This window comes from Manacus candei, unplaced genomic scaffold (genome assembly GCF_025592945.1).
Source record: "Manacus candei isolate 608988 ecotype Guabito, Panama unplaced genomic scaffold, ASM2559294v1 h1tg000066l, whole genome shotgun sequence".
In the NCBI taxonomy this organism is placed as follows: Eukaryota; Metazoa; Chordata; class Aves; order Passeriformes; family Pipridae; genus Manacus; species Manacus candei.
Genome location: NW_026138114.1, coordinates 942,474 through 961,985, shown reverse-complemented (window position 1 = coordinate 961,985; position 19,512 = coordinate 942,474).

The following is a 19,512-nucleotide window of genomic DNA, read 5'->3' as shown; positions in this document are numbered from 1 at the left end:
CTTTCCTTCTCCCTTCCCTTTCCTTTTCTTCCCCTTTCCTTCTCCCTTCCCTTTCCTTTTCTTCCCCTTTCCTTCCCCCTTCCCTTTCCTTTTCTTCCCCTTTCCTTCTCCCTTCCCTTTCCTTTTCTTCCCCTTTCCTTCTCCCTTCCCTTTCCTTTTCTTCCCCTTTCCTTCTCCCTTCCCTTTCCTTTTCTTCCCCTTTCCTTCTCCCTTCCCTTTCCTTTTCTTCCCCTTTCCTTCTCCCTTCCCTTTCCTTTTCTTCCCCTTTCCTTCTCCCTTCCCTTTCCTTTTCTTCCCCTTTCCTTCTCCCTTCCCTTTCCTTTTCTTCCCCTTTCCTTCTCCCTTCCCTTTCCTTTTCTTCCCCTTTCCTTCTCCCTTCCCTTTCCTTTTCTTCCCCTTTCCTTTTCTTCCTTCCCTTCCCTCATCCTTTCCCTTTCCTTATCCCTTCCCTCTTTTCTCCTCTTCTTCCACGTGAACCCAGACCCACCAAGTTTTCCCACTGCCTCCAGCCAGCCCCACCCCACCCAAAGTTCAAAACAACACCAACATTTGGCCAGGATTTGGGAGACAAGTGGGGGGAAAAGCATCACAGGGGGGGAGCATTAAAAGAAATATCAAAGCAGGTTCCTGTGAAACCTTTCCCAGGAGCAGGGAAAGGTTTGCAAACCTTGGCCCAGGATTTCATCCTCCAGCTGAACTCAAAGATCTCGAGTCAGTTTGACCTGCAGAGTTGACACAACCTTCCCTTTCTCTGGTTCCCCATTCAGCATTCCTGGGTCATGCCATAATCTCACCTGCTCGTGCAGCTCCTGCATCTTGGGCCAGGTTGGAGCTGCTAATCCCAGAGGTCTTTTCCAATCCAACAAATTCCCTAATTCCATGATTAGCCCGATGAGCTTTGTCCTCCTTCAGAACAGATTTCCAGGACTTTGGGGCAGGGAAGGGCTGGAAATGAGCTGAGGGTTTGGCAGGACCCAGGAACAAGAGGAGAAGTTGTGGAAGAGCTGCCCCAGCTGATCAGGGGGGATCAGGGAACCTCATAAACCTGCTGTTTTCAGGTAGATCAATTATTGCCTAATTAGGATTTCTCCTGATTAGGGGGGAGTCTTGAGTCAGCAAATGGGAGGGTGTAACAGTGTCACTACAACTTTCTCTTCTCCTTCACCCCCCACTAGCACTTTTCCCTTTTATCTCACCTGAAAAAAAGTGGAAAATTAGAACAAACTCAGCTTGAGAACCCAGAATGTGCATCCTTTTGGGATGAAATCCCGACCCCGGGAAAATCAACCCCCAGATAAATGTCTGTGGATTTCCAGGGAGTGGGTTTCACCTGTAAATTCCGCACAGGAAAAGGGCAAGGATTGAAATAAATTTAAATAAATCAACTCCTCGTTCCCAAAACCTTCCTGGGATTTCAGGGTGGCTTTTTCCTTTGGGTCAAGAGCACGGCAGGAGCCCAAAGCAGAAATCCAGAGGTAGGAGATGATCTGAGGGGCAGTTTCCTCTCCTGAAATGCTCCAGGAGTGACAACATCATTTTGCATTGGGAGCAGCTTCTGCCTGTGGGGATTTAGGAGGTGAGAGACACTTGGCCAGAAAAAGGCACGGGATTAAAATGTTTGGGATGGGTGGGATTAGTGTGAGCCGGGTTTCCAAAATGCCTGGGGTTACATCCACTGAAATAGAGCTCCAGTGGGCACTGGAAAGGACTGAACTGAAGGGTGTCCTCCAGGCAGGGGTGCCCAAAACAGGAGACAGGGCAATGACCTCACCAGAGAAGCTGCATCTGTTTCAACCAGAGCTTTCCAACAGCCACGAGCCCTCCTAAACCTGGAGCTGAGCCTTTCCAGCCAGGCCAAGCTTTACCTTGCTCTTTTGTCTCTGTCTAAATTAAATTATTCTCCCTTGAGAGCTGAGGGAAGGAGGAATCACAGAATCCTGGGATGGTTTGGGTGGGGAAGGGACCATAAATCCCATCCAGTCCCAAGTTCTTCCCTGGGCAGGGACACCTCCCACAGAGAGGGGGCTCCAGCCCCAGCCTGGAACAAGGCAGTTGTTGGGAGATATTTGGAAGGACAGGCTGTAGGAGATGGAGCTGGTGGGAGAGGGAAGTCTGTTGGTGGCAGAAGAGGAAGGACGGGCACAGTCAAAGGCATCCCCAATCCCATCCCCAACCCCATCCCCGTGTTCCCAAGTGCTTTGTGTGTGAGCTGAGGAGACAAACCTGCTGCTAAAACCCATCCCTTCATCTCAGCAGCTTCAGAGGGGCCCAGCCATGGTGGGAACCAGAAGTGGTGGGATCTGGGCATTGGGAAAAGGACTCAGCCATTCCCAGGGGTTGTTCCCAGGATATTGGCTTCCTTACTCTGCCCTGGGAGAGCAGCCAGGGGTGGGTTTGCCCCCCTGTCACCAAGTGGGGTTTAAGAGCTTGTCCCACTTCAGGAGAGGGACAAATTCCCAAAATGAAAGGCTGGAACTGTGATTTCCTCCCATGTGTTCCAGGCCCTGCCCCGTGTGTGTGCTCAGGCAGGGCTTGGTTCACATCCCCCCCCCCTGCCTTCTGGAGGGACCAAAGGAACGTGGCAAACCACAGGTGCATGTAAAAGGGAATTCCAATAAAAACAAACCTTCCTCGATTCTCCTGGAATGCTTCTCCTGTGTCTTTTCCTGTCCACAGGGCTCAGAGCCCCAAAAATCCAGCAGGGACACAGAGGGATGTGGGTGGGGTGTTCCTCTGGGTTTGGGAGGAAGGAGCTCCATGAGCTCCTGCAGTTCACTGAGGAGACAGAAAAATGGGATTGAGCCATCTCTGGAAATCCTTTGGGAAGATCCAACATTGGGTGGCTTAAAAACCTGCTTGAGCTGATGCTTTTTCAGGAGCAGTAGGAACAAACTTGGGCAGCTCCAATCCAGGCTTCCTGTTGGGAAGCAGCTCGTGGAGACATTTTAGTTCCACTGCTGACATCCTTATCCTTAATCTTGTCTTAGCTCCAACAGCTTCTGAGTCAGGGAATCCCAGGATGGGTTGGGCTGGAAGGGACCTCAAAGCTCATCCATTCCACCCCCTGCCATGGGCAGGTACACCTCCCACTAGCCCAGGATGCTCCAACCTGGCCTTGGACACTCCCAGGGATCCAGAGGCGGCCACAGCTTCTCTGGGAAATCCATTCCAGTCTCTCCAAACCCTCACAGCCAACAATTCCTTCCCAATATCCCACATAAATTTATCCTCTTTCAGTTAAAGCCATTCACCGTGTCCTGTCCCTCCATCCCTTGTCCCCAGTCCCTCTCCAGCTCTCCTGGAGCCCCTTCAGGCCCTGCCAGGGGCTCTCAGCTCTCCCTGGAGCCTTCTCTTCTCCAGGGGAACCCCCCCAGCTCTCCCAGCCTGGCTCCAGAGCAGAGGGGCTCCAGCCCTGGCAGCAGCTCCGGGGCCTCCTCTGGACTCTCTCCAGTAGCTCCACGTCCTCCTGCTGCTGTTCCCAGGGCTGGGGCAGCTCTGCAGGGGGGTCTCAGCTGAGGGGGTAGAGGGGCAGAATCCCGCCTTCCCCTGCTGTGGGATCAGCCCAGAGCACAGGGGATTTTTGGGTCCCAGCTCCCATGGCCGGCTCACGCCCAGTTTTTGATCCACCAGCCCCTCCAGGTCCTTCTCCTCAAGGTTTCAGGACTGTTTGGATGTGAATCCCACTGCTCTACAAACCCCCAGGACCTCCAACGGGTCCTTTTAGATCCCACTCCCACCACACCTCGCAGGCACAGATTCCAGCACAGAGCAAAGGGACAGAAGGACCCCAAATCTCCCCTGGAAAGTAAAGAAAAACCCCCCACCAATTTGGACCTCATGTATAACAAAAATGAAGTGTTTAGTGGTGGATTCTGAAGCCGTTTCGTTGTGGAGTGGCTAAAAGAGAGGGGAAGGGCTACAACAGGAGGGGTGAATTCCAGAGAGTTCTGGGAAGCCCTGAGCAGCCTGAGCAGTGGGGTGACACCGTGGAAAGGTTCTCCCCCAACCACGTTTCCCTGGGATCACATTTCAGCCACATATCATTCCCTGGCCCAGCTCCGATCCCTGCCAGGGCAGAGCTCCAGGGAACCCCCGGGCGCGGTTTGGGCCGTGCTGGCTGAAGGGATCACCCTGCTGGGGAGGGAACCAGGAGCCCCTCGTGACACCGACACCAGGAGGGGATCAGTGGCACGAGAACATCCTCCAAAATAGCCCCTGCAGCCGCCTGGCAACAACAGAGCTTTGGGGCAAGGCGGGGAGGAAAGGGTGACTGGGCCAGTTTGGTTTTGCCACTGTTTGATTTTTAACCTGTGATTTTCTCCCCCTTTCCCCGGCTGAGATTTGGGGACCAGGGTCACAGAGACCTCCTGCAGCCTTTTCCTGAACAAAGTGAGGTGGGAAATGCTCAGTCCTGACGGGAGGGCTCAGATTTCCTGAACTGCATCACCCCAAGCAACTGTTTTCCACGGGGTTGGTCATTCCAACCTGGGAAACTGGGGCTGAAGTCATCCGTGCTGGGCTTGGGCAGAGTTAAGGCCAAACTTAACCTGAAACTTGTTTTAAACTAAAACAGGGGAGATTCAGGCTGGACAAAAGAAAGGGATTTGTTATGGTGAAGATGGAGAGGGACTGGAATGGATTTCCCAGAGAAGCTGTGGCTGCCCCATCCCTGGGAGTGTCCAAGGACAAGTTGGAGCAACTTGGGATGGTAGAAGGTGTCCCTGCCCATGGCAGGGGGTGGCACTGGATGGTCCTTAAGGTCCCTCCCAACCCAAGCCATTCTGTGATCCAGACTGACACAAAAACATGGATTTTTTCCCCCCATGAGAAGCAGAATTCTCAGTATTCCGTGGCTGAGCAAACAGCACTTCCAAGTCTCTTCATTTCTCTGTCGAAGAACAAAACCCTTGGCAAGGAATTTTCCATCTCCCCGTGCTCCACCAAATGCCACAAGGATTAACAAGGAACATTAACTCTGCTGAAGAACCTTCATCTGCCCGTGGAAAACAGGGAACATCCGAGCAGCCAAACCTTGAGCAAGAAAATCCGGATGAAATCCAAACTCCGTGTGTTTGGAAGCAATTCCCCCTCGGAGCAGGGAAGGATTGACATGTGCCAAAGTGCTGACAGCTGGATTTTCTGTGCTGCAGACACGTTCTGGGGGAGGCTGCTGGAGGCAGGGATGGGGGATGGTTCATCCAGGGCAGCAGGTGGATTGCAGAGCTGGTTTGTGCCTGGGTGGGCTGAGGGAATCGTGGAATCGTGGAATCATGGAATTAGAGAATCATGGAATCAGAGAATCGACAATCCAGAGACATGTTTATAAAATGGGATCAACAATCCAGAGTCTATAAAATGGGATCAATCATCCAGAGTCATGTCCATAAAATGGGACCAATGATTCAGTGTCTATAAAATGGGATCAATGATCCAGAGTCTATAAAATGGGATCAACAATCCAGAGTCATGTCTGTAAAACAGGATCAACAATCCAGTCTATAAAATAGGATCAACAATGCAGAGTCTATAAAATGGGATCAATGATCCAGAGTCACATCTATAAAATGGGATCAACTATCCAGTTTACAAAATGGGATCAAAAATTCAGTCTATAAAATGGGATCAACAATCCAGAGACATGTTTATAAAATTGGATCATCCATCCAAATTCTATAAAATGGGATCAACAATCCAGGGTCACATCTATAAAATGGGATCAATGATCCAGTGTCTATAAAATGGGATCAATGATCCAGTGTCTATAAAATGGGATCAACAATTTAGAGTCTATAAAATTAGAGGGCAGGGTTAGGTGGGAGATTGAGAAGGAATTCTTGGCTGTGAGGGTGGGGAGGGACTGGAATGGATTTCCCAGAGAAGTTGTGGCTGCCCCTGGATCCCTGGAAGTGTCCAAGGCCAGGTTGGAGCAACCTGGACTAGTGGAAGGTGTCCCTGCCCATGACAGGGGGTGGATGGGATGATCCTTAAGCTTCTTTCCAACCCAAACCATTCCATGATTCTGTGATTCCCATGTTGGAAAAATCAGAGAAAATTTCCTTGACCCAAAGCTCAGGATTTCATTTATTTTTATATATACATATAATATATTTATATTTTTGTATATATATTTATTTAGATTTATTTATATTTTATATCTATTATGTATTTTATATTATATATTTTATATATATATATATAAAATATATTTCCTGGAGTTATTTAGTCCTGCTGTTGCTGCTTCAGCTTGGAATTTACAGCTGCTCCATGATGGATCATTCCCTTCCCTGAGCTGAGGAGTCTCATTTTTGAACGTCAGAGCTGCCCAGCAGTTTGTCCTCCACCCCAGCTGCTTTCCCTGGGGCTCTGAGGCATTTTTATTCCTGGTTTCTGGTGTTTTCTCTGCTGATTGAGTGGCAAAGTTGTGCCACCACCTGCCAGAGAAATCTGTTGTGGTGGGAACCCCTTGGGGGGGGGGGTGTGTTTGATGACTTCCAAACCCAACACGAGCTCCTGTGAGCACAGAATTCCTGCTGGGACAGGGGTGTGCCAACCCCTGGGCACTCAGCTGGCACTTTGCAGGGCACACAGCTCAGAGCTGAGCCCCAGGAACACGTTCCCTGTCTCCTGCATGTTCAGATGTTACCCCCTAAAGCCCAGCTTAGGTGATGCCCTTCAGCCCAGGCCGGGCTCAGATGTGCCCCTGGTGCATTCCCAGGGCCATTCCCAGGGCTGAGATTGGCCTCTGCTGGATCCATGGGGATCTTATCCATGGGGATCTTACCCATGGGGATCTCATGCATCCCATGGGGGGCTCAAAGACTCAGAGTCCTGCCTTGGGTTCAGCCCAACCAGCCCCTAATTCCCCCATTCCTCCAGTGCTCCCACCCTGGAGGCAGAAAACCCTTTGGAATTCCGTCTGCACTTCCCTGCCACTGATCCCAGCTCTGGCCTTCATCCACACAACTCCAGTTATCCCATGACAACCTCATAGCACAATCCCAAAATTCAAAGGCAAAGCCTTTTTCCCTGCCCAGGAGGTTTTCTTCCATCTGGGAAAAAAATTCCTTTAATAAAACTTCCCTTTCCTGGAGGTTGTTGAGAGACTTTGGTGAGCAAGGTGGACTCTGGAGATGGAAGTCAGGAATGTCCCATGGATTTGCTGATTCTTTGACTAAACCAAGTGGGAAACACCAGAAAACTTCCAAATCATCGTCAGCAGAGGACAGGAAGGTTTGGGAGGAGCTTCTTCCACCAGCCCTGGGTTCACTTTCCTACTTCCTACATCAATTCCTTCCCCTCTCAGTTTATCCCTCAAGATTCCTCCTTTTCTGTGCTCAGATCCCATTTCTTTAATTTTTAGGCAAATCCCAAATTCCCAACAAAAATCTATCCCAGGATTCTCACTGTCTGGGAGGAGAAACACCTGGCCACCAAAAAAGTGGAGCTCTGTGCCCTCCCCTATTTCAGTTCTCACAAGCATTTCTTTAACAATTTAACACCCCCAAAAAAAGTCTCTTTTGATGCTGATGATTAAACCACTCCCAATAAACCAAAATATCCCATGTATTGCTTTTTCTTCTTCTTCTGGTCATCCATGGGATTTATTTTACAGTCTCTGTAAAAAGAATCGACATCAAAATGAGGACATTATTTAGACATTCCTTGGATTAGCTGAGGAGAACCACTCAGCTTTGGAGCACGTGGTGCTGCTGGGTGGGAAGGTGAGCCCTGGGGATCCAAGGCTGCTCAGCCCACAGTTCTCAGCACTTTTCTGCCATTGGAAGGAAAATTATTTCAGGGGAAACCGGGATGGAGGAGCTTTTCCAGTTCTATCCTTCTAACGAGACCCTCACGGGGGCTGGGGTGAAATGGGTCACTTTTTGTGCAGGATCAGCAAGGAAAACTCAAGCTGGGAGGCCCAGAGGTGAGTCTGGAGGACCTGAATTCCCTTCCCAGGGAATCTGAATTCCCAGTGCTGCCACAGCCCCTGTGACCCCCCTCTCCTGCACGCTGGTTCCTCAGAGGTGAAAGAGGCTCCTGAGCATCCAGGCTTGGGAGAGGGGATGGCCAACGGTGCAAGAACCATCTCCAAACTGTTTATTGGATACTCACCACCCAGGAATCCAATAAATCCCAGCTCTGTTGGGATAGCTGGACCAGGAAGCCGAGGAGAAACCAAATTTCATCTCTCAAAGAAAGAGACCGACCCAATTGTGTTTGAAGTTCCCTCAAAAATGGCTTTTCCAGGGGAATGAGCTGAATTCCCCTCGGAAGGATGGGCTGCCTGTGGTGTGATGCAAAGCTCCAGCCACGGGAATTGTGCCAAGGGGTAAGTCAGCAATTCCTGGGAGCCAGGTCTGTGTGAGGGCTTCAAATGCCACCGAGGTGTCCACAACTATGGCCTAAAAGCACATTTGATGGTCCCACTCACCTCCTAAAGCTGCCATGGCCCAGCAACAGGGAGAACCCACCAGATTTCAGTGTGAGGGGGGGGGAAAAAATAGCATTTTCTTGCCTGTCCTGAGCTGGGGTTGAGGGGAAGGTGCCAGAGCTTTCTGGGGTTGTGGGCTGGGGGTGGGTTCCCAAAACCCACAAAAGAAGGGGGATTTTTGCAGGGTGTAAAAAGCTGCAACTGTCAAAATAATTCCTGCAGAAAAAAAGGCTCGTGCTCCTTCCAGTCCAAACTGACCCCAGTTAAAAGCCAGGATGATTCCCATGTTTAACGAGCTCAGGGAGCGCCATAAAAAACGAGACACCGGCTTTGATTTTATCATTTCCATCATTACTCCGAGTTTGGCCTCCGTGCCTCTAAATCAGAGCAATTCTGGGCAGAGAATCCAGCTCCAGAATTGACTCCCAGGTTTTGATAAGACTCAGTTCCCCCTTCCAGAAGATTTATTGTCCTCCGGGCCGACGCACCGGAGCTCCGGGATGAGCCTGAGCCTGGAAGGAAGGTGATTCCACCAGGTCAGAGCTGCAGATTTAATTATCCCACCTTGCTTTAAACCCCACAAATCTATAAGAGGCTATTTGGAGATTCTTATTACAGAGACACAACCCTGGTTTTTTTTAGTTTGTTCTCTGCCCAGACAACTCTTTTACGAGATTGACAAACAACTGGCCTTGGTTATCCTTGGATTGCCTTTCCCCTTTGGATCAAATCCAATTATCTGAGCATCTTCCTTCTCCAAACATCTCTGATTAGTTTAGACCCTCTGAAATCATTCATTTCCTCGATTAATGTCCTTTTCCCTGGTAAATATACATATTTACATCCCTCTCCATCCTCCTCAGCCTTGCCCAGGCCAGAGGACATTTGTCCACCCCCTGGATTTAGGGAGATGCCAAGAGGTCCCTCCCTGCAGCAAAGGGATTTGTCATTGCCCTCAGGGCCTTGTGCACCCAAATATTCCAAACAGCCCCCTCTGAATATCCCTCTCTTCTGTGTCCTTTCCATGTTTGCATCAAGCCTATTCCATAGGGGAGGGTTCCAGGAACCTGGAAGCAGTTAAAGACCTAAATCCACAGAAATGCTGAAAGCCTGGAGAAGTTCTTGTTACTTTGCACTCCTGAAACTGCCCCAGAAGATGTTTTTACTGATGACATTCCAAGTCCTCTGAGACCTGAGAGCCCCTTGCAGGGCCTAAAGGGGCTCCGGGAGAGCTGGAGAGGGACTGGGGACAAGGGATGGAGGGACAGGACACAGGGAATGGCTTCCCAGTGCCAGAGGGCAGGGATAGGTGGGATATTGGGGAGGAATTCTTCCCTGTGAGGGTGTGGAGGGACTGGAATGGATTTCCCAGAGAAGCTGTGGCTGCCCCCTGGATCCCTGGAAGTGTCCAAGGCCAGGTTGGAGCAACCTGGGCTAGTGGAAGGTGTCTCTGCCCATGGCAGGGGGTGGAATGAGATGATCTTTAAGGTCCCTTCCAATCCAAATTATCCTGTGATTTTCCCTTGGTCACTTGCAGCCTCTATTTAAGGCAATAATTCTGATGCCCCCAAGAAAACCCTCTGCAAGCAGCTCCTGGGAAGTGCTCTGGGAGAGCAGAACAGGTCAAGGACTCAGCAGGAACCTTCAGGACATCTCAGCTCATCACAGCCCCCAGGAATAACACTCCTATTTTTCCCCCAAAAGGGGACAAAAATTCTAATTCTCTTCCATTATATAATATATCTCGACCAAAAAAGAAAAATAAGAGAAAGAGAGAGAATTAAGATTAATTACAGGACTCTGTGAAGTTGGGGAGTTTGCAGAGAAAGAACAGAGGGAAATATTCTGAGCAAATGAAGAGCCAATTAAGGGCTAATTTGTTTGGATCGTTTACCAAGCCCTGTTGAGCCTCTGGCGGAAAACATTCCAAGGGAAGCCAGGGACAAGTTCTGGGAGGTGTCCAGAGATTCCCTTGCCTTTGTTTAAAGCTCATGCATCTTGCATCACTCTGCAGGAGGACAGACCACAGGTTCCTGTCCCGGGTTTCACCTTCCCTGCCAGGACTTCTCCAGCAGGAGGGAAAAGGGAAAGGGCTTTGTCTGTTCAGGATGGTCGGACTCCCACTGAGATCCCGGGATTCTGGCTGGCCTTGAATTTCCCCCTCAGGCAGAGCCAGACAGGGGGGAGTTACCCCCCCTTCCTCCCAGCCAGAGGGTCCCAGCTACATCTGTCATTCCCTCTCCACCAGATCTCTGTTAGTACATCACAGGTATCAATATTTTTATATCAATTCTTATTGACATATCACATGTATCCGCGGGTTTAGATCAGCTCCCACACGGCCCTTCTGCCCCAGCCCATCTGTTCCCCACTGTTTGTTCTCCACAGCAGGAAAATGCTATTTTTTAGTGGCAGAATTGCTCTTTTTTTTTTCCTGTCCTGAAGGCCCAGCAGGGTCAGGATCCCTCCTGTGCTGGGACCCCGAGGGAACCCAGAGAGGGAAGACACCCCATGGCCCAGGAATGCTGAGCTGCCCCAGCCCAGGGTGACAATGCCCCTGCACGGGGGACAATCCAAGGATTTAAGTTAGAGATGGGGTTATTACAACCACCAGCCTCTCACTTTTCCACTGAGAAACTCCTGCTACAAGGGCTTTGGGCTCTTTGCAAATATATGCATTGCCTTGCCTTGCCTTTTCCTTTCCTTTCTCCTTTCCTTTTTCCTTTCCTTTCTCCTTTCCTTTTTCCTTTCCTTTTTCCTTTCCTTTTTCCTTTCCTTTCCTTTCCTTTCCTTTCCTTTCCTTTCCTTTCCTTTCCTTTCCTTTCCTTTCCTTTCCTTTCCTTTCCTTTCCTTTCCTTTCCTTTCCTTTCCTTTCCTTTCCTTTCCTTTCCTTTCCTTTCCTTTCCTTTCCTTTCCTTTCCTTTCCTTTCCTTTCCTTTCCTTTCCTTTCCTTTCCTTTCCTTTCCTTTCCTTACCTTCCCAAACCTTCCCAAACCTTCCCTTCCCAAACCTTCCCTTTCCTTCCCAAACCTTCCCTTTCCTTACCTTCCCTTTCCTTACCTTCCCAAACCTTCCCAAACCTTCCCAAACCTTCCCTTCCCAAACCTTCCCTTTCCTTCCCAAACCTTCTGCTCTGGGGGGACCAGGGACAGCACCCAGGGAAGGGCTGGAGCTGTGCCAGGGTAGGCTCAGGTTGGATCTCAGCCAAAGGTTCTTCCCCCAGAGGGTGGTTGGCACTGACCAGGCTCCCCAGGGCAGTGGGCACAGCCCCAAGGCTGCCAGAGCTCCAGGAGGGTTTGGATGATGCTCTGGGGCACAGGGGGTGACTTGGGGATGTTCCTGTGCAGGGCCAGGAGTTGGACTGGATGATCCTTGGGGGTCCCTTCCAGCTCAGCACATCCTGTGACTCTGTGAACCCACAGCCAGACAAACCTCTCCCATCCCTCCATTCCCCCACCCAAACACTGTGGGCTGCCCAAAACCCACCCCCAGCACGGACAGAGGGCACAGAGACAGAGGGAACTGTCTGGAATCTCACTTCCCTCAGTTTTCCCTTTCCACTTCCAAACCTCACCGTCACGGCTGAATTCCCTCTGCTTGGATCCTGCTTCGGGCACCCACCTGCATTTGGGAGCTCTGATTTGGGAAGTGTGGTGTTACTAATCCAGGGAGTGTTCCTAATCCAGGGAGTGTTCCTGATCCAATTCCTTCCCTTTAAAGCCCCCCTGGATTAATAATCATGGAATGGAAAAAAAGCTATGGAGACGAGTGGGTCTTTCACTGTGGTTGTAAAACAGAGCTTCTGGCTACTAAAAATTCCACCACTATTTCTTTTGTTGTTACAAAATTGAGTCTTGTCTTCATTCTGACTTTGTTACCAACAGCCTAAAATAAGCCCAAAGTGCAGAACTGCATTAATTGCTCTCGGTTCCTGATTGGCACCACTGCCTGATGTTGACAATCCCAAGGAAACATCACATTTCACCCCAAAACTGCTGCCAGTGTTCCAAAGGCTGCCACGTGTCTAAAAGAGCCCTTGTTATCAGAGATTCCTCCACTCATGGAATCATGGAATGGTTTGGTAGGAAGGGACCTTAAAGTCCATCTCATTCACCTCCCACTAGCCCAGGTTGCTCCAACCTGCCCTTGGACACTTCCAGGGATCCAGGGGCAGCCACAACTTCTCTGGAAAATCCATCCCAGTCCCTCGTCACAGGAAAGAATTCCCTCCCTTATCTACCCAAATTTCCCCTCTTTCAGCTTGAAAATGTCTCAGGTGCTGTGAAGTGAAAATCAACCTGTGCCTTCTCTCCTTCAGGGCTCCAGAGGGAGAGAGAGACAACTTTATCCCAGATATGTTGCTGTTTCCATGATAATCCCTGATTTCCACCACTGCCCCCGTGGGGATTGGGCTGGGATTTGGGGATTTGTAGCATTATTTGGAAATGAAAGTCCTTTCTAATCCCATTTATTTGTTTGCATGTGAACATGGAGGAAGAAAATTCCCAAATGTGGCCAGATCTGCCCTGGAAAAGAAGACACGGACACTGGAGGGTTTCTGAGGGAGAATGGAGTCTTGCAGATTAATTAAAAGCAATCCTTAATTGACCAAACAAGTCTCTTTGCAGAATGAGCCCCTTTTCCTGCAATTAGAACCACAAAAAAAAGATGTTTAAAAGAAAAAAACCAAAAACCACAAATTAAAACCACATTTGCATTCGGCAGTTCTTTAATTGGGAGCTTCAGTTAAATGGCAGCTGTTTTGCTGCTTCCCATTTTGGATCTAAGACTCCTGATTATCCAAAATTACCTGCAATTACTTGATTAGGCAGCTCCAGCTTTTTGCTGGAATTGCAGCTTCCAAGATTTCCACGGTTCAAATGAATGTTGAGAGTTAAGCAGCCTCGATCAGCTCAGATTAAACACTCAGAGCAGCAAAACCTGCCCAAGTTACCTTGATTTTAGTAGTGTTGCACTGGTTTATGCTGGGCTGAGAACCCAGGACTGGTGTGACAACAGGATTAAAAAGTCTTTATTAGATTATGATATTTATATTTATATTTATATCTATATGTATATTTATATTTATATTTATATTTATATTTATATTTATATTTATATTTATATTTATATTTATATTTATATTTATATTTATATTTATATTTATTATAGTTTATTGTTGCAGTTTATTATTATAGTTCAACATATATTTATATTATAATATATATTTATAATAATTTGTATTTTTTAATTTTCATTATTTTATTGTTGTGGTTGTTATATTTCAAAATCAGCCATCCAATAAATCAGGGGCTGTTTGGCCTTTGCCTCCCGTGAATTTGCTTCGTGGTTTTGGATCAGAATGATCCAATTAAGATGATTGGATTCCCAGATAAAGCCCTGTAATAGCTAAATCACACTAAATGAGGGTGCTGAGTCACAGACCTGCATTTGGGCATCCAGATCATGGCAGAGACATCCCAAGGGCTCCTTTAACCATTCCATGGATTTAAAATTTGTTAGTCCTTACTCACGGCACTCAGGAGACAGGAAAAGGCCATTCCTGAGGCCACGGGAGAAATCCAGGGATTTGAGCAGCACATTTCCAGGAGCAAACCCCCCCCAGCCAGTGCTGGAAACACCCCAGGGTGAGGTGACCCCCACACCAAGGGGGATCTCATTGACCCCAGGAATTCCCCTGGAGCTGCTGCCTAAACATCTCCCCAGAGTCAGTCAGGGGGGGAATCATGGAATCATGGAATGGTTTGGAAGGGAACTTAAACCTCATCTCATTCCAACCTCCTGCTGTGGGCAGGGACACCTTCCACTAGCCCAGGTTGCTCCAACCTGGCCTTGGACACTTCCAGGGATCCAGGGGCAGCCACAGCTTCTCTGGGAAATCCATTCCAGTCCCTCCCCATCCTCACAGACAACAATTCCTTCCCAATATCCCACCTAAATTTATCCTCTTTAAGTTAAAGCCATTCCCTGTGTCCTGTCCCTCCATGCCTTGTCCCCAGTCCCTCTCCAGCTCTCCTGGAGCCCCTTTAGGCCCTGCCAGGGGCTCTCAGCTCTCCCTGGAGCCTTCTCTTCTCCAGGGGAACCCCCCCAGCCCTCCAGAAATGGAACATCCACGTCCCAGGTTGTCACCTGAAGAGTCCCACCTGCCTGCCCGGGTGCCCAGCCTGGACTGGAGGAATAAATGGGAATTCCTACAGCCATGGCATTGTCATCCACCTCTGGGAGGAGGAAAACACGACTGGTTCAGTCACTCCCAACCCACCTCACTCGGGGCTTTGGGTGGGGGAGCAAAATGAAGTGACAAGTTGTGAAATACTGCCCAAAAATGTTCAGAGGAAATTGCACTCGGGAGCAAACACAACCCTGGCTTTCACATGGACGTGTTGGGATAAATGAGCTGGGAAACCTTCACCTTTTCTGCACCATTTTCATACTAAGAATGTGTTAAAACTCCTTCTGTTTGTTGTTTCGGGAGTGTCCTGCTGGAACTCAATTTCTGGAGGCCTTTTCCTGAGGTTCTTTAGGTCTTTCACAGTGTTTAGGGTGAGGATTATATTTAACCCTGTCTTAGTCAAAGGGGCTTTTCCATCTCCTACACACTGTTATCCAAACAGGACAGGAAGGATCAACCACAAGGTCCTGTCCCTCCTGTCACAAGGAGAAGCCTTCACCATCCTTTCCAAAAGGGATTGAATTCCATGTGAGAAGTGGCCCTGACCTGTCCTTGGTTGCTTTTCACTGAACCTGCTCCAAAACATCCGTTTTCTACCTTTTAGAAACCTCCTAATTTCCCCTCTGAATTGATCTGTGCCCTGTTTATCTTTGTTTTGATGTTGCCCTGAGCTTAAATAACTCCTCTTTCTCTCTGCCCTTTGCATTAAAACCCACAGCCATTAATCCTCACCCTGGGCTGGTTTTGCTGCTCAAAACTGATATCTTGGAATCACAGAGTTATTTCTGGTTGGAAAAGGCTCTGGGGTCAAGTCCAACCATCCCCAGCACTGCCAAGGCCACCACTGACCATGTCCCCAAGTGCCACATCCACAGGACTTGGAAATCCCTCCAAGGGATGGGGACTCCACCCTGTGCCAGGGCTGGACAGCCCTTTCCAGGAGGAATTTTCCCAATATCCAGCCCAAACCTCCCCTGGCACAGCCTGAGGCGGTTCCCTCTCCTCCTGTCCCTTGTTCCCTGGGAGCAGAGCCCGACCCCCCCCGGCTCCCCCCTCCTGTCAGGGACTTGCAGAGCCAGAAGGTCCCCCCTGAGCCTCCTTTTCTCCAGGCTGAGCCCCCCCAGCTCCCTCAGCTGCTCCTGCTGCTCCAGCCCCTTCCCAGCCCCCTTCCCTTCCAGCCCCTCCATGTCCTTCTTGACATGAGGGATCCAAAACCGAGGGTCTTGCTCAGTGTTGACCCCTCATCTCACACCAGACATTATTTAGTCCACTCTCTGCACCATTCCCACTTCCAAGGCATCTTCCCTGGCTACAGAAGACAGTGAGGACAAGACACAGAATTCCCAAACTCTTCCTTCTCACACCAGACACCCCCTCAGCAGGTTGATGCTGAGCAGCAATTACCAGATTAGAGATCACCCCAAAACCTCTGAGGACCAGACACACCCAGCTTCACCTCAGCCTTTAATGTCCCAACACAGAATCCCAGAATCCCAGACTGGTTTGCTTGGAAGGGACCTTAAAGATCATCCAGTCCCACCTCCTGCCATGGGCTGGGACACCTTCCACTAGCCCAGTGTCCAAGGCCAGGCTGGAGCAACCTGGGCTAGTGGAAGGTGTCCCTGCCCACGGGATGATCTTTAAGGTTCCCCCTCCCAGCAGTGCCTCAGCATCTCCCTCAGCTCTGCCATTCCCGGAATTTCATCCCACACCTCCCTCTCCAGAGCCAAGGATGGACCATTGGCAACAGAGACACTGCTTGGGTTGGGAAGATCAAGTCCCAGGAATCTTCATTCTTGGGAAAGTGTTCTTTCCTGGCTTTCTTTCCCTTTCTCTGCCTGGCTGGATGTGCCAGATCTCTGTCCTGCCTGCAGGGTTTCCAGGCCCCACAGAACCCAGGCACGCTCCAGGTCTGTCAGCCTGGACTCTAATTTATTCCTAATTTAAGCAGGCAAGATCTTTCCAGCTCCTTCCAAACCGGATCACACCACACTCCATCCCTCCCTCCTGAGCAGCTCTGGCTCTCTCTCCCCTGTTCTTTCTGTCTCCTTCTCCTCGAGTTCCCCACACAGGGGATGAAACATCTGCTCCTCCCCTGTTTACAGCTCCAATATCCCTCTGCTTCCTGCTTTTCCCTGTTTGTTTTTTTTTTCCCAAAAATAAAAAACAAAAACACGGTCAAGTTTTCCAAAGAGGACAAAAAGTACAAATGCTGCCCTTGGAGACACATAAAAACTTACAAGAGGAGGTCATTTGTTAATCCGTAATTCCCCCTCCCGCTCCTTAAGAGCAGCGTTGTCCTCGAATCCCCGGGCTGGATCCCGGGCTGGGAGATGTTTCCACGAGCCCAGGAGTCAGCTGGGAGGAATTAGGAGGCTGCAGGGGCAGGAGGAGCTGCTCAGCTTTCCCCCAGAGCTCGGTGGTTTCGGGCACAGGGCCCCGGCTGAGCTCGGCTCCCGCCGCGCTCGCCACGTGCTCCGAGCCCGGCACGGGAGTTCTGGGATATTTAGTGAGTGTCCCGTGATTCCTGGGAGGGTTCTGCGGACAGGACACCACGGGGGGCACTCCCAGGCCTGCCTTTGGCCTCTTCCCCGTGTCACAGTTCCAGTTAGTCCACTCTCTGCACCGTTCCCACTTCCAAGGCATATTCCCTGGCTACAGATGACAGTGAGGACAAGACACAGGGTTCTCAAACTCTTCCTTCTCACACCAGACACCCCCTCAGCAGATTGATGCTGAGCAGCAATTACCAGATTATAGATCACCCCAAAACCTCTGAGGACCAGACACACCCAGCTTCACCTCAGCCTTTAATGTCCCACCACAGAATCCCAGAATCCCAGACTGGTTTGGTTGGAAGGGACCTTAAAGCTCATCCAGTCCCACCTCCTGCCATGGGCTGGGACACCTTCCACTAGCCCAGTGTCCAAGGCCAGGCTGGAGCAACCTGGGCTAGTGAAGGTGTCCCTGCCCACGGGATGATCTTTAAGGCTCCCCCTCCCAGCAGTGCCTCAGGATCTCCCTCAGCTCTGCCATTCCCGGAATTTCATCCCACACCTCCCTCTCCAGAGCCAAGGATGGACCATTGGAGACACTGGACACAGTTAGAGACAACAAACCCCGTGCCCAGCCCTGGCACAGCCGCCCGGGGCAGCGGTGGGGTCACAAAGCCTGGAGGGGTTTCAAAGCCCTGGGGATGTGGCACTTGGGGACACGGGCAGTGGTGGCCTTGGCAGTGCTGGGGAGGGTTGGATTTGTTGATCTTAGAGGGCTTTTCCAAGCTAACTGATTGCAGGTTCTCTCAGTGCCCAACACACGTGCCCAGGTGGGTGTGGGACCACCAAGCCCTCGCAGCAGCAGGGAAGGTTCCAGGCCGTGGTGAGGAGTCACCGAGCCAGAGCTGTGGGACAGAGGAGCAGATCTGAGCAGCAGCAGGGCTGGAGCACCAGGGAGGGCCCTTGACCAAGCCCGCAGTGGTCAGGGAGCAATTCCAGATCTTCTTTCAGGTGCTGCATTTCCACACCTTCTTTCAGGTGCCGCCTTGACCTGTTGACACCAAAACCATCTCCAAAGCCAAGGATGTGCCCTGAAACCTTCTCCCCCAAATCCACTGGCAGATACTGCTCCTAACTCCTGATCAGAGCCCAAATGTCCAGACCAACCTCCCTCAGCTCCCCTGCAGAGCCCAGCCACGGGTACCAAATGTGCTCAGCAACGTGCCCTGAGCTCCCTCTGGATCTGAGGTGGCACCAAGTTGGATTCAAGGGTGCTGCTGGAAGGACCTCCCAGCTCAGGATATTCCATGATTCCACACCTGCTCAGGTGAGATCCAACAGAACAATTTGTGGCACTAAATGCCCCCAATTCCTGAGGGTGCAGGGGTTTATCCGTGCTGGGATTTCTCCAAGCCTCTCTTTAAAACCACTCACCCTGAGGGAACCAAACGCTTTTTAGAAGGCTTTGCCTTCTCCTGGCTCATTTTCCCCCACAATTTCTCTTGCATGAACAAGTAACTGGAACAAATTCATGGATCTTTTTTTCCCTGAGCAACCAGGGACCATTAGATCACTTGAGATTGATTTCCCATAAAACAGTGTCCCAATCCAGGGCTTCCCTTCAGCAATCAGCTGGCTCCTTCTTATCTGTTGCTTGTCAGAGAGGAGCTGCTTAATGTTTCCTGAGAGATCTTCCCTCTTTTTCCTGGTATTTGACAGAACTAACCCCTTTGGTAGTCCTTGGGGATGACTGTGAAACACACACCTCCAATTCCCAAATTTCCTTGGGCTTCTGGAGCCCCAGAGGTTGTTTCTGTGGGGCTGAGGAACTGGCAGCTCTGAAAGGGGGGTGCAACCCAAATCTGAGGAATTTGGTCTGGGCACTGGGTAGGAACAGGATGGAAATGAGAAGTTTCACACGGGCAGAGTCGAGGGTTGTGATCCTGGTTACAGAAAAGGAGACTTGGAACAGGAAGAAAGGGGTGAAACCCAAAGAACTCAGTCTAAAACCATTGATTTCATGGGGAACTAACTGAAGAGTTAAGTAGTGAAATCTTCCTCTCCCTGGCCAGGAGTATCTTCCAGCACAAGGAATAGCCCAAATTCCCTGTGTTTGGCACTGAGGGGCTTTTCTTGGTCCCTCCCCAGTCTCTCCAGGCAGCAGAAGTGATCCAGGACCACCCGATCCCTGTGTGCTTCCACTGTCCCACACTGCACAGTCCTCACCCCTGCCCTGCCTCAGCTGGCTCTTACCCCCTCCTGGCACTTTTCCAGGCAGGAATTGCCTCCCTCAGCCCAGACCCTTCCCAGTTCCTGCTCCTCTCTGCTTGGGAGTGATGCCTTGGAGGAGTAAAGCGAGTCCTTCTCCGTGCTGGTGGCTCCCAGGGGCAACC